The sequence below is a fragment of the Sinohyriopsis cumingii genome, chromosome 17 (genome assembly GCF_028554795.1).
Source record: "Sinohyriopsis cumingii isolate HCF-2022 chromosome 17, ASM2855479v2, whole genome shotgun sequence".
Taxonomy (NCBI): Eukaryota; Metazoa; Mollusca; class Bivalvia; order Unionida; family Unionidae; genus Sinohyriopsis; species Sinohyriopsis cumingii.
The window spans coordinates 37,238,141-37,252,539 of record NC_142977.1 but is presented as its reverse complement, the minus strand read 5'-3'; the positions used below and the strand labels follow the sequence as shown (position 1 = coordinate 37,252,539).

The 14,399-nt window shown below is 39.0% G+C and overlaps 1 protein-coding gene across 1 annotated transcript in view; it reads left to right on the top strand.

The window, feature by feature from the left end:
- Nucleotides 1-13,350: 13,350 nt before the first annotated feature.
- Nucleotides 13,351-14,399, top strand: part of LOC149778441 (uncharacterized) — a 38,009-nt gene continuing 36,960 nt past the window's right edge. The window contains exon 1 of the mRNA XM_089939274.1: nt 13,351-13,523. The gene's annotated coding sequence lies outside the window, so the exon portion shown is untranslated. The remainder of the gene's footprint in view (nt 13,524-14,399) is intronic.

Sequence of the window (14,399 nt, the reverse complement as noted above, 5' to 3'; positions counted from 1 at the left end):
GGGCCTCATCGTTGGCTGACTCTTTGGCAAATAACGCAGCCACATATACTTCAGGTGAGACATCTTGTTTGACTAATCGATCCAGTTTTTCATGCTCTGAGCCTGCTGAGTCGACATTAGCACAACCAGCAGTTTGTCCTGTGTTACATCGTGCGCCGTACTCAATTCGTTTAAAGCTACTAACACTGGTTTACACTGTTCCTGTGCCACATCCCGCTAAAACTCCTGTTTGCCCACTTTGTCCTCGGACAGATTTTTATATTTGTCCTGGTGTGGATTCAGTGTGCAAATCACCACTTGGTCATTAATATGTAGTTCAACAGTAAATTAATCAGCAAATTCGTTTTGTCACAACCTCTAGGACTCGTTTTTTCGTCTTTGTCTTGGTATCGAAATTAATGATGTTCATTACTGTATTTTAATAATGTCCTACATTTCATTCGGCATGTTACTAGGGACAACACGAGGAGATAACTCATCGACCCCAGTCTCTCAGCAAGAACTTGATCAGAAAAGTATCCGCATTGGACTTCATAATATGTTCGGCCACAGTATCATTAATCTCTCGAATGTGATCCGCAGCGGAAACTAACGTGTCGCAGTTATCCCAAACTAAATTGTCTCTGACTGGAGGAACAATGACGGAAAACCTGAACATCGGAGGACGTCTTATATACAGGCTACCCATTGATCCAATCTTGGACATCGTTGTCGTATCCTAGGCGGTCAGCCATACACAGTTGGAAAACACACTCAGTTTTAAATACAATACCACAGGAAACGCTGATGTGCGCAGTGCAGTCACCGATAACGATATCCTCATTGAATCTGCTTCCACAGAACTTACCTCGTGCATCTTGAGATGCCTCGGAGTTGTAAGTCGGCTTATACGTGGGTCATGCACTTTTTAGTGTTTATACCTGTTCAGTTTGGGGTCGGCTTATACGCGAATGGGCTTACGGTACTAAAGAATATAATATTTCTTAGATATATTTGAACATTTGCATTAAGAAACAAACAAAAATACAGATGAAATATAATCGTAACTTGTCATTTTACCTGTATTTGCACTTGTACATGCAAATATGTTAACTTACACATGTGCCTTGATGACAATCTTAAAGTTTAGACATTCAGCTTCATATTTCATATAGGGTTTGTGTATCTATTGTGTATATTGAAATACATGCAATTTAAAAACTGTGCAGTTTTCTTCTTTTTTTCTCAAACAATTCAGTATTGAGGGATCTTGTACTGCAAAATAATATAGCACTTTAAGGGTTAAGCTGATGATACACATACTACTGATGATATGCAGCACAGTACACTGTGGACAACAAATTTACGCTTAAACTCTATCCAAAGTATGATCGTATCTCCGTAAATACCCCAGGAAGGTTCCGGATTTAAGTGGGTTAATACGGGGAAGCAAGTGCTACGTTAAGATGATACAGACGCCGTACACGCAAAAACAAATAGTTGAGATGTATCATGATCCACTTCAGATATACCAGACGGTGAGCTATAAAAAATATCAAAGATTACGCGTTCAAACAAGCTTGATATGGTCCAATGGAGAGCAATTTCGACATGACGGCCATCGAGTTAAAAACATCTCACCATTTACTCTAAAACAATCCAGAGACTTCATGACGGGAAATATCGATATGTTACAGCATGTAATTACCGGATTACTTACCACAGTTCGCAAGCGCAGGATCATTGGGTGAGTTACAAAATCGTGATGGCTCATTCGCATGCAATGGAAACTCAGTATGGATTACAATAAACTAGAGTCATGTTATCAACGCCCATTAACGGATTATGAATGAGCTCCAAGTTAAAAATAAGGTGGACCTGATACCATCGCTGACATTCAACACCTGGAGCAGGATGGATTGTAGCGCAAGCACTTCTTTAGAGTATTCGATGTCTACGCAAGCCTATTTTACCTTTACTAAACATGCTAATCAATCTAACAGCGTCAAAGACGGCATCACACTCGTGGCCTATTCTAATTTTTGAATTCAGGTCACGGTCCCTTTAGAGTTCGCTTGATGAAATTACACTTGATGAAATTACACACGGAGAAAATGACCAATTGGAGATTATGAGCAAAAAACAGAAGTAGATTCCACATATACTACTTTGTACGAGAGCACGGCCACAAGCGGAAACGCCTTCGAGGAATTCACTTTGTACGCGCAATCGTTGAAATACAGGAGGTACAAAATTTATTGTATCCCGGGATCATTTATTTCCAGATGTTCTCGGTGAAAGATATTTTATGATGCTATTAGTATAAAAGCAATGACCGGTATTGTAGGCATGGCGATGTCATGAGACTACATATTTTATCCGAACATGAGGATGAACACGTGGACGAAAAGACCAAAGACGCTTATGACACCCTATGAAAATAATTACTCATAAACAATCCTGCAATATTTGCTGCTCTGCATCACGGGACATGGGCTAAAAAATTTCGTCGCTGTGGCAGATATTAGACAATCACATATGCAAGAAACTCTCGACAAACTGAACTCCGTGGCGACTTTGCGTTATGACATAGAATTCAGCGTTTTGGTCACGGGAAAAATACGGTTGGGTGCTATTAAGGCTGCAAATGATTAAAGAAAGATCGGGTTGAGCACGTATGCAAGAAAAGAATATGTAAAAAAAATAATTTTTAAAAGATGTTGCTCTCTGGGTGTAAGTGTGACAAAGCAAACATATTTTTCTAGGACTATATTATCTATTACGAAGATATCCCCGCCAATATGGAAATCATGACGCTGCCCGAAAACTCCATGAAACCCGTAAATACCCATGGAAAGGACAAACCGGACACGCTTTTTGATAAGAACAAAGCCAATGAGGCGTTACAATAATAATAACCAGAATGGAAACATCGATCCGGGCTTGGTCGCGGAAGCGTATCATTTTCTATATAGTCTTAACTTGCGGCAGCTAGTAATCGCACTCGCACTTAGGTATATGGTTAATGTTAGTAGTGGCAGAATTTGTCGCAGAGAAACATTGTTCACAGAAATCACGACGTTTCGATATAAGCCACTATTGTTTGTTCACATCCTGACATCCCTAAAACAATTCATCGTGAAATAATATAAAGTATGAAAAGGTGAACCTCAACGTGGAAAGAACTGCAATTCCATTTTATTATCTTTACTAGTACAGTCATAAATTCAATGACGAGTCCGAAGTTTCTAAGATTTTATCAGTTTACAGGTACATAGAACCACTATTAATCTGAAGGCAACTCTGAACATGCTGAAGGATATTATCAAACATAATTAGTTAACTAGAACAAACACGATGTTATATTATCCTGTGACGGATTCAACAGACAAACTCTGACTAGCATTTGTCATTAAAAATGGAATAATAATCAGACATGTCTCACGCGTCTCACAATCTGTCATTTGAATTCCAATAATAAAATTCTTCTGTCCCTCACAATGCGTCAGTCACAATCCCCAAAGGCAAGGTAGCGTCATCGATACAATTTTACCACAGTGAGAGGATACTAAAGTCACATTAGAACTGATATATCAATAGGGCAGCAGCCTTGACCGTAGTCAGTTCAGACCCTCCGATGGTCATCTAAATTAAATCACACCACTCCACTGATGTTTGCTTGATACGGTAACGTAAAATAAAGTCACTTAGCTGCTCATGCAAATCCAGTCTGATTATTTTAATACCATTCTCTAATATAAAAATATTCCAGGAAGCATTCATTACAGATGTGATGTTGACATCCATGAGTCGCTAGATGAAGTTATTCTTATTATTGAAACAAGCTTTTGCAACGTGCCTGTCGCCAGAAAAAGAAGTAGGCATATATCACATGCAGATTTTGTTAACAAAAGAGCTGCAGCAAGAATTATGGGATCGTGGCCATTAGAATCACCAATGATTCAGACATCGTCAGGTTGTACTGTGTATGGGAACCGACTATTTTAGACAACTGTTAATGTTATCGCAATCCTGAAGGTATATGGAAACAAGGCAATCGTACGTACTCACGTCATCATCGAAAACTGCGTACCTGCACAACATTGACATCATGGTGGAATTAACGACCCTCAAAGTAGGACGTGGGCCCGACCAGGTCTAGCTTACAGCTCAGCAACAAAAATATTTATCCGATGACGGCACGCATCACATCATCTACGATAAAGGCCTTGTGATGCATCACCAGGGAACATCTTCTCGAACTCATGAACACCATTAAAGTTTAAAAAATCTGGTGGACAGACCGCTTTGATTAATACTAGGCCGAAACTAATGTGTGCTTATTTGGATTGTAACGTCTAACAACGTGAGGTGGAACTAACGAATTGTCTCCATATCGAACCGCTTCTTTTCTTTACCTACAGATACAAATTACTTAGGAGACTGAGAACCAATGGAGGGAATAGAACTAACACTGAAAACAACACTATCAACAGCTCTCATGACAGAATAAAGCAAACACTAGGATATGCAACCATACCAAGGTGCACGTAAAGAAATGGTAACAACCGTTAAAGACGTAACACCAACATATATTAAATCGCCCATAGAAGCAAGCAACAATACCACTACCGTCATCACCGATACCTATTCCTTAAAATCTAAACACTACAAAACAAACAAACGCCATCGGACAAATAGAAGAAAATACTGGGACACAAACGTCATTAACCGCAGCTATATCAACAACAACAGAACCAACAGTATGGATTGCCGAAAAGGCAGCAAAGATAAATAAGTTATTAACTAACAAAACTAAGGTAAAAACAGCAACAGATACAACGACTCAACAAGGTCAATAACAACCAAGGGATCCACAGCAAACAACAACCAAAACCTTCTAAATCAACTATGGAAAAAGCTGGAGGAAATTGATCGCTAATTGGAAGAACTAGAAAATCCGTACTGGAAATCCGATGAACCCTCCATACATAAGGAAACGCCTGAAACAGACAGAGAAGGAAAAGGCAAGAACCAACCAAGGGAAAACAAATAATCAAATCATCAGCAGGATCCCCAAAGACAACAACCAGACTAAAGCACAGAAAACGGTAAACAAAAGAACACCATCAAACCAACAAAATCACCACTAGAAACAAAGACTGGACATGAAAAGCAAAAAGAGAAGGGCGAGGAAAAAAAACACAAATATAAGATATACCCTAAGGGCGGGACAGAGAGCTCAGATTGTAAGAAATACCCGAACAACAGCCCTTATCACCAGATTCTACTAACAATTTTCACATATAATAACAACCCAATCTAAGTTCAATCAGAAGCCTAGCATTGTGATTGACAAAGAACCATGGAGGACTGTTCCAAATTATTAGATCCAAGGCCTATTATTTCTTAATATGGTGCAATAGCGCTCAACAAGTAGCCAAATATATGGAAATTTATATAATTTGGGAAATACATGTAAAATGCAACTGGGAGATAGAAGATGAATTCATCTACTACAGTGCAAACAAGAAGAGAGCAATCAAACTAGAGAACGGAGGAACGTTCAAAAAAAAAAACATCATAAACAATTGGTATAACTTTGACCGAATGGACAAATCTTCAGACTACAACAATACCAAAGTAAACCGATTGGATTTTGTGGTATCGGTTGCCTTGTCCAGTCTTAGGAGGTGTCTTGATTCCACTTTCCTTAACCTCTCCTCACGAAGTCTTTTTTTCAACTCTTCTTCCATTTTTAAAGTTTTCTTTGTTTTTCCACTTTCCTGACTTTCATAATCATAACCAGTAATATCGGTGACACAGTTCGTCGTGTCCACCGCTGAAGTAGTCCATTCCTATGATGCTGTTGTGTCCGAAGCCGGAATGACTTCACAAACGATAATGAACGCATGAAGCCACGAGTAGAGGACAACATTTTTTTGCCACCAAGCAGGCCATGTTGTCTTATCAGAAAATGTTCAATAAAATATACTTGTATTTTCGTGGGGCTCCATTTGACAAACAATTGTTCATCGGCGAGATGTGAAACGTCGACCATCGTGGACATGGTGGGCAACTAGTGCGGGTTAATTTCGCCGAGCCGATTCGACAAATATTACGATAACAAGTACGTCACGGATTATCATCTTTTGTTATATATAGAAAAGTTCTGACTACAGCAACTATGTTTCCGATTCCGACGAGGTCTTTGTCACCGACGTGATCTTGCACAATCCAGAAGCGCTCAATGAAGCAATCGCTCAAATTGTTCGCAATAACGTTTCTGTGACGCTCAAATTGACGCTAACGAATACACAGGAAGCATCACACAAACATGTTTTATTAACGCGATAGCAGCGTGTGGAATTATGCAGAAAACATGTTTTGTGACGCGGCTCTGATCAGACTGCGCTGCATTAAATGCATTAGTGCAAATTACATTTAAAAAACCTCTTAAAATTATATTTGCCTTAAATTAGATCAATGGCTGACGCATTCAACAGAGTTAACCACGGTCAATTTGATCAAAACCGATATCTCACTTACGTCATCGTAAAAAAATAGATATCGAGGAAGCCATCGTGAAATTTTTTCTATACAGTGGAGCATAACATTCTACAAAAAATAGTGGTACAGCTAGAGAAAGATTTTATCCTGCGACATGATAATGTTCGTCGCTTATGAGGGAATATTTCGGTTGGTGCATGGGGTAGGGTTCTGGAACACATTTCCATATCCAAGATCAAATGCATCTCTACACGAGTTGAGTTAGAAGAACCATAAAGGCGATGCCAAGATGTTCTGATGTAGTAAGCTCGTGAGCGATCTAAAAGCTATGCTGGGGCGATAAATCATTATCACTATGAAGGATTTGCGATGCAAGTAAAAAGCGCTCACTGAACAAACTGTTAAATCCTCAAAATTCCCTCGTCTTCAGCACGACTTCATCAGTCAATTGATTCTAACTTGCAACGATGAAAAACTACAAAAAATCGACAAACGTGCCATTCGCCAGCAACGCGATAAGATCACAAAGACAACTCAGTTATCACCGATGACCGCAGCAAAGCGTCCACCAACCAAGTCAAACTGAAAAAGCATACGGAGGTGCCGATAAAGGATTCATTTACGATTATCAGCACGTGCTTCAACAAGGAGTCGATAACAAACTTCTTCAGCGCATTTTAAAACCTACCGTTGATGTAGAACTAGGAAAACACGGCCATCAAAATTGTGAGAACAAAATATCACCAACGTGTGAATCTAATAAAAATCGCTGATCGTTTATCGCAGCGACGAATTCTGCATCGAAATCGCATGGCAATTTACCCAAAGTCGCATTGAAAATTATCAGGAGTTAGGATCGGCATGAGTATTCACCGGAATCAATTGTCTTGTTTCAAACCTCCAAATTTACACCGATGCGTGAAAGTAAATTTGTGCCACTTCCAGAACAGGTAGTGGCCACAAAAGCATGCATCAACGTTAACAACGATGATTTCTGTCATCCAGCAGAGAACAATGCCGATCGCGTCTCCATGTACAAACCATATTTTGATACAATCAATACCACCGGTATCACCTTTCCGGCGGCTGTCAAAGACGTGCCTAAACTTGAAGCGGTCAAGTATGGATTATCGATTAACGGTTGTGGACTCGATAAAAAGAAAGCTGGCTATAAATAGTGATTTGTTTACTCCATGCTGGTATCCAAAACGGCCACACAACACAGCGAAAAATTAATTTTATTAACAAAACCATTTCGTGGACATGAGAGACTTCAGGTGGTTATGTCGACCACAATATACGCATATTAGAAATCATGAATATTTCTGTTATCGGTGCTTACAATGCTTTCCTCAACAGCAAAAGCTACACGACCACGTCACGTCGGGATGCTGTCAACAACTACAAACCATTCATTTGCTACGCTGCAGTCCAATAACTGTTACAGAAAATACGCGCATGCATTTCATGTCGACTTTGACTCGGAAGCGATCTTTGAAAAAATACATGAACACTCGCCTGATCCGAATCATTCATTCACCCATGCCCAGTAGGATATACAAGATGCTGCTTAGTCGATAAAAGTTTGTTCTCACCGTATCGAGAGCATCGATGATACGAGAATATTCCATTCACAATGACATCGCATCCCCATACCACTCGTTAACAAAAGAAAAAAATACGGTATCTCATTCACACAATCGCGCACGGACTTAAAAAATGCAGTGAGCCAGAACACCCATCGATCACAAAAATGAGTCAGAACCCATAACCCCGTGGTAGTACGGATCCGTGGGGGATTCACCCAATATGCTGACGCAGGGAGCTAGGTGAGTCAGAACCACTATTTTGCTATACTACTTACTTCGTTGACATATTAGCCTCCTGTGGTGGTAAATATGATCCTTTGGATTGGTTTTAACATCATGTAGAAACGTAAGAATATCAAGAGAAATTACATTAAGATAAATGTATGAACAGGGGTAAAGTAATAAAATAGTTATCGTTGAAATAGCACAGGAACATAAAAATGCACAAAATGATCCGAGAAAACAACAAAGTCATTGAGACAGTAAAACGTTCTGAACCATGTGAGGTCCGATGCTGAATTCTGTAAATTCTGTTAAAGAATCAGTGATTCACTATGGAGAGAGTTTCAGAATAGAAGGTGTAAGATATATAAGGCATTTTCTTGATTTTTTTTAATCACCGAAGACTAACTGCCTACGTTCAAACTACCTGGGTTGGATATCAGAAAAGGCAGCAGGAGCTCACTGATATAATTGACTAATATTTTCCGAAGATCAGTGCGGTATGGGGGAAAATAAAAGTCCCTACAGATCTTTATCTGAGTTAGATTAAAAAACCATGTAAATCACTGACCAAGTCCCATGCTGTAGTTGAATGCGACTGGAAAGTTGTGTCACCATTGTTGTGTCCTGGCCAAGACACGGTTGATTTTTTCTTTTTTTTTTAAGTTGCTCGAGGTCAGCTAAATGCATCAGACACCAGGTCTCATCGCCCGCATACATAATTATGACCAATGATAACGTTCGCGAGATTACCACAGCCACTCATTCCTGGAACTTTGATTGCGCTATTAGCTCCACTGATACAATGTGCGTGACCGTTATCGTATTACTGGTATTACTGTCAAGGAGCGGCACGTAATGCATGCAATATATAGTTGCGAATTTACCAAAACAAAACTGAAAATCCTTGTGTTGCTAGATAACTTGTATGGGTGTGATGGAAACGTGATAATGGAAGAAGTTGAAACAGCATCAAAATCGCCAATAAGCGGAAACTCGAACAGCATACGAAAATCCACGAATTTCGGGTGGGTCCGCTACAGTTTATTGACTCGATAAAGTTTTTGAATTCCAGTCTGGACAATATAGTTAGCAACCTTAGCTATGATTGTTTCACAATCACTTGTTGGTATGATACCATTAACCGTAACAAGTTGATACCTAGAAAGGGAGTGTATTCTTACGAGTACATAAGCAGCTGAGACAAGTTTACTGAAACTCAGTTTTGGACTATCGATGTATTCCATCCATCGTTGTCTAGTGACGGTATCTACGCCAGCGACTGTGTTTGGTCCGCGTATGTCTGGGAAAATCTTGGTGGCTGTCATGATCAGTGTCTTCGCCCGAACGTGCTTTGCTTCTGGATGTCTTGAATATCCAGTCATACCTGTAAACAGCTTGATCCCGTAGTCAATGTTTCGTCACTGGGAATGGCTTGGGATGCAATGCTTTCAAAAACCAAGATTGGGTTGGAATTGCTCATCTACATAGATAGGCATATGTTTTATTATATTCATAACGGAATTTCCATATCGATAAACGCGCACCAAGCACACAAACGTTGACGAATACGACGTCACAGTCCAAAAAGTTGCAGTGTATATTCGCGCCACCAAGCTTTATTGTCAGGATTTTGCATGATCACCTGCGCAGGTGTATGATACATAATCTTAAAATTATTTCTCACCTTCACCTTTATAGATGTACCCTTAATACACACATACACACAAACACATACACACACACCCAACCCACACACTGTACACAAAGAATAATTAATTTACAAACCCTAAGTTGTTTTCTCATCTTCACCTTTATAGATGTTCCCTTAACACACACACAAACACACACACACATACACACACACACACACATACTGTACACAAAGAATAATTAATTTACAAACCCTAAGTTGTTTTCTCATCTTCACCTATATAGATGTTCCCTTAACACACACACACACACACACTAAGAACCATTCATTTCCTTGTTTTGGATTGCTTGTTTTTATGTTCTTTATGGGTGGGGAATGATGCAGTCAGTGCCTATTGACGGGTTTAAGTGGATCAGTAACTAAAGTGTAAACATTTACAAATACAGTTACAGTCATATCGGGTACTTTTATTAAGTTTGCCTGGAAAATCCAAAGCTTATAACGATTATCTAAATGCACTGAAAGCGTTCTCAGTGAACCTCTAGTGGCTGTCCTGTATTAGTGTGAGATTACCCATGATACTACACGCAAGTATGCAGAATGTGTTAAGCAAGTACCAAGCATTAGAACAAGAAACAACTACTAGTATGTAGTAATACGTAATTTGGAATTATATCTGCAGTTGGGTAAGGCACGAATCTATTTGGTGTATATGTTTCTTCAGAGATAATGAATAGTCCCGTACATTAAAATGAATACGGATCTGCACACAAAAGCTGCGAAATGGGAATGTTCGAAAATGTATTTGCTTCGACTTTGTTTGTGATAGTGAACAAGACACCCTAAGAAGGCTTATTGCTGACACAGCATTCGAGTCCCGGAAGTTCATAGATGGTGGACTCGTTACTTCACACCGTAAAACATTCGAGGTTGGTTACCTACATTTGCATGTCATTGATGAACTTATCCGAACAATTAATGTACAAGTTTTATTATGATAAGATCAAACCGCGGTATGTTGACTACATCAAAGTTATATACATGGACGACTGTTCAATTATCATCGATATTACCACCAAAGAATTGTACGCAGACTAGGTAAATGAGTTTGACACCAGCGACTATCCAAAAGATAACCCACTGTTAAGTTAAAAAAAATATAAAACTGTTGCTAAGTTCAAAGATGAGTGCTTGAGAAATCCTATAGATGATTGTGCTACTGCGCCACGAACATGTATTTAATTGTGGTCGGATACAGCAAACACGTCTGGAAGGCAGAAGGTGTCTCACGTGTGTTGGCGATAAAGGGTTTTCGGCACAGTAGTATGTATGTGGAATGTCTTCGCGAGCGACTCGAAAAACCGTTCTGCAAGTACACAATAAAATCGTTCCACAATTGCTTGGTCACGATATATCTTAACATGACCAACACGAACCAACACCTTGTGATCTGTTAACAAGGCACCAACGCCTACTAGATTTATTTCTCGGATCCACTTGTAACAGTCGTACATGTATAGGTATATTAATTGGAGCTGATTGCGAATCTATATCAACAGTACCCGTGTGACTAGCGGTGCCGATAACATGATGTAACAGTTGCATGCGCGAATATATGTCCAGTCACAGCACAAAGTAGAACTTTACTTGCTAACCTGTATTCGATGGCTATGGAGAATAAAACGATGGGAGGGTTCGAGACCGTGTTGTTAGAAAAATCACTGAAAACTATGAGCACAGAAATGGAGCAGGGGCTTTGTTGATTTACAGGCTGTAGTAATCAAGTACATGTTACCAGTGCACTTACGCTGGGTTCCATAATTATCACTCGTGTAATTTTGCGATCGAGTGATTGAGTAGTCTGATAGTAACAGTGTTGTTGATTACTGATCTCGGACACACCCTTCCACTCCACATCACCTTCTTCTGTCAGGGGCACCTGTTGCTATCATTCGCACTTGAAATGGGGGCAAAGACATGGAATAAAAGGCTGTGACCTAGAGCAGTATAATGATTACAAAGGTTGAACACTCATGTCCTACTCCCATCTATGTCGGCAAAGAACCTTTAGCTTTGAATGGATACAGATTCTGAGGGCTGTAATTAAGATGTCGGGAAAGAACCTTTAGCTTTGAATGGATACAGATTCTGAGGGCTGTAATTAAGATGTCGGCAAAGAACCTTTAGCTTTGAATGGATACAGATTCTGAGGGCTGTAATTAAGATGTCGGCAAAGAACCTTTAGCTTTGAATGGATACAGATTCTGAGGGCTGTAATTAAGACGTCGGCAAAGAACCTTTAGATTTGAATGGATACAGATTCTGAGGGCTGTAATTAAGATGTCGGCATAGAACCTTTAGCTTTGAATGGATACAAATTCTGAGGGCTGTAATTAAGATGTCGGCAAAGAACCTTTAGCTTTGAATGGATACAGATTCTGAGGGCTGTAATTAAGATGTCGGCAAAGAACCTTCAACTTTGAATGGATACAGATTCTGAGGGCTGTAATTAAGATGTCGGCAAAGAAGCTATAGCTTTGAATGGATACAGATTCTGAGATCTGTAATTAAGATGTCGGCATAGAACCTATAGCTTTGAATGGATACAGATTCTGAGGGCTGTAATTAAGATGTCGGCATAGAACCTTTAGCTTTGAATGGATACAGATTCTGAGATCTGTAATTAAGATGTCGGCAAAGAACCTATAGCTTTGAATGGATACAGATTCTGAGGGCTGTAATTAAGAGGTATTGGTCACACTTTATGCATTATAATCAAATAACGGATTTGAAGAAGAAAATGTTGTCTGCCCTCATTTATCAAATTTCAGGCAATGTTTTTATTACTTGCACATGTAAACTATTGACACAGTTTTCTTTTAAATTATGGCAAGAATGTGGTACCGAACAGCTTTGTTTGTTATATTGTAAATTCTAAATTTCTGTTCTTGTGTACAGCGTAATGGTACGCATTGCTATTTACATATAACCATGATATTAAGACGAGTGTGGAGTCAGTCACTCCCAGTTTTACATACACACATACACACACATACATACATACATACATACATACATACATACATAGCCTAATTTCATAGCAAAGTGTTTGCCAAAAAAAAACCTCCCTAATCCCTGCTACTTTGGATCTTTCAATTCAGTACTTTCCATGTAATCATAGAAAATGTCTGGCATTTTGTCAATAAAGAGGCTATTTGTCAGATTATTGCCACGTATGACAAAGATATATGGCCGCCTCTAATCTGACCCAAGATAAGTTACATTTAGAAGAGTTTGTAAGAAATCTAATCAATATACAGTTTGAATAAACGTATACGACCCGACCCAAAACAGGATGACCAGTCATAACCAAAGCATACATACATGCCAAATCGTATCAATATGCAGAAAATGATAAAAAAAATTCATTCGACAAGTCCTTTTATTCATAGTCACGTCAGAGCATTGAGGAAAATCTGCCGAATAATTTGTCTGGCAGATACTTAGCAAAATTCGAGTGAAGATCTTTCTTACCCACCTCGATGTTCTTCTAAGGACGAGATTGCAAGGTAAGAGTTTAAAGTAGCAAACCGATGCCATTTTATACTCATTGTAAAATTGTTCTTGCATGATTTGTTCGAAAACAAAACCCCTGTGGTTGTCAATTTGCCAAAAGAGTAACATTCATATTGATCAAAGAAGAGCCAATTTAAGACCTTCAAAGAGGCTTCAAGCCGATAACATCTGGATACAAAATTAAATTGTATGTTAATGTCAAGTGATGATCAGTGCAATTTTAATAAATAAATGGGATATAAACCAACATTCCGTTGTTACCATTTTTAAATAATATTTAAAATCAACGTGTTGAAGTGGTGTCCACAGAAATTGTTCGCGCTGATTTATCTAGTAGGTGGATTCAAGAGCCATTTACATTGGACTCAACACACCAGTATCGAGTTAAAACATAACATATCTGTATAATAACCAGGATGGATTAAGAAGTAATCTTTAGCTCATTCCCTTCCAGTGTCGGACAGGCCCATCTTGCGAAAGAGGGTCGCCATGATGGTGGTCGGTTTAACCAAAGGACTGACTAAATTCTGTTTACCAGTCGAATACTTTTTGGTTTCACTCAAGGACTTTGCGATAACATATATTGGTTCTAATGGTGCCATTCAGATATTTAATGAAAGAGTGATAATCGTGAAATTCTTGTTATCATTACTATTGAATGACCGGCCATGTCATCAAGGGGTATACACTGAAAGACTTTCTTCCATATATGAAAAATGTGTCGATGCCATGACTGATATAACTATCTTGAAAATAATGTCATTATTTCATTCAGAATGCTGGTCATACCGACGTTGTGCGTTCACTAAAGACTTCTGTGATGTATTAATTGATACCAAATAGAAACTATCCAACTCTGATATCGAATA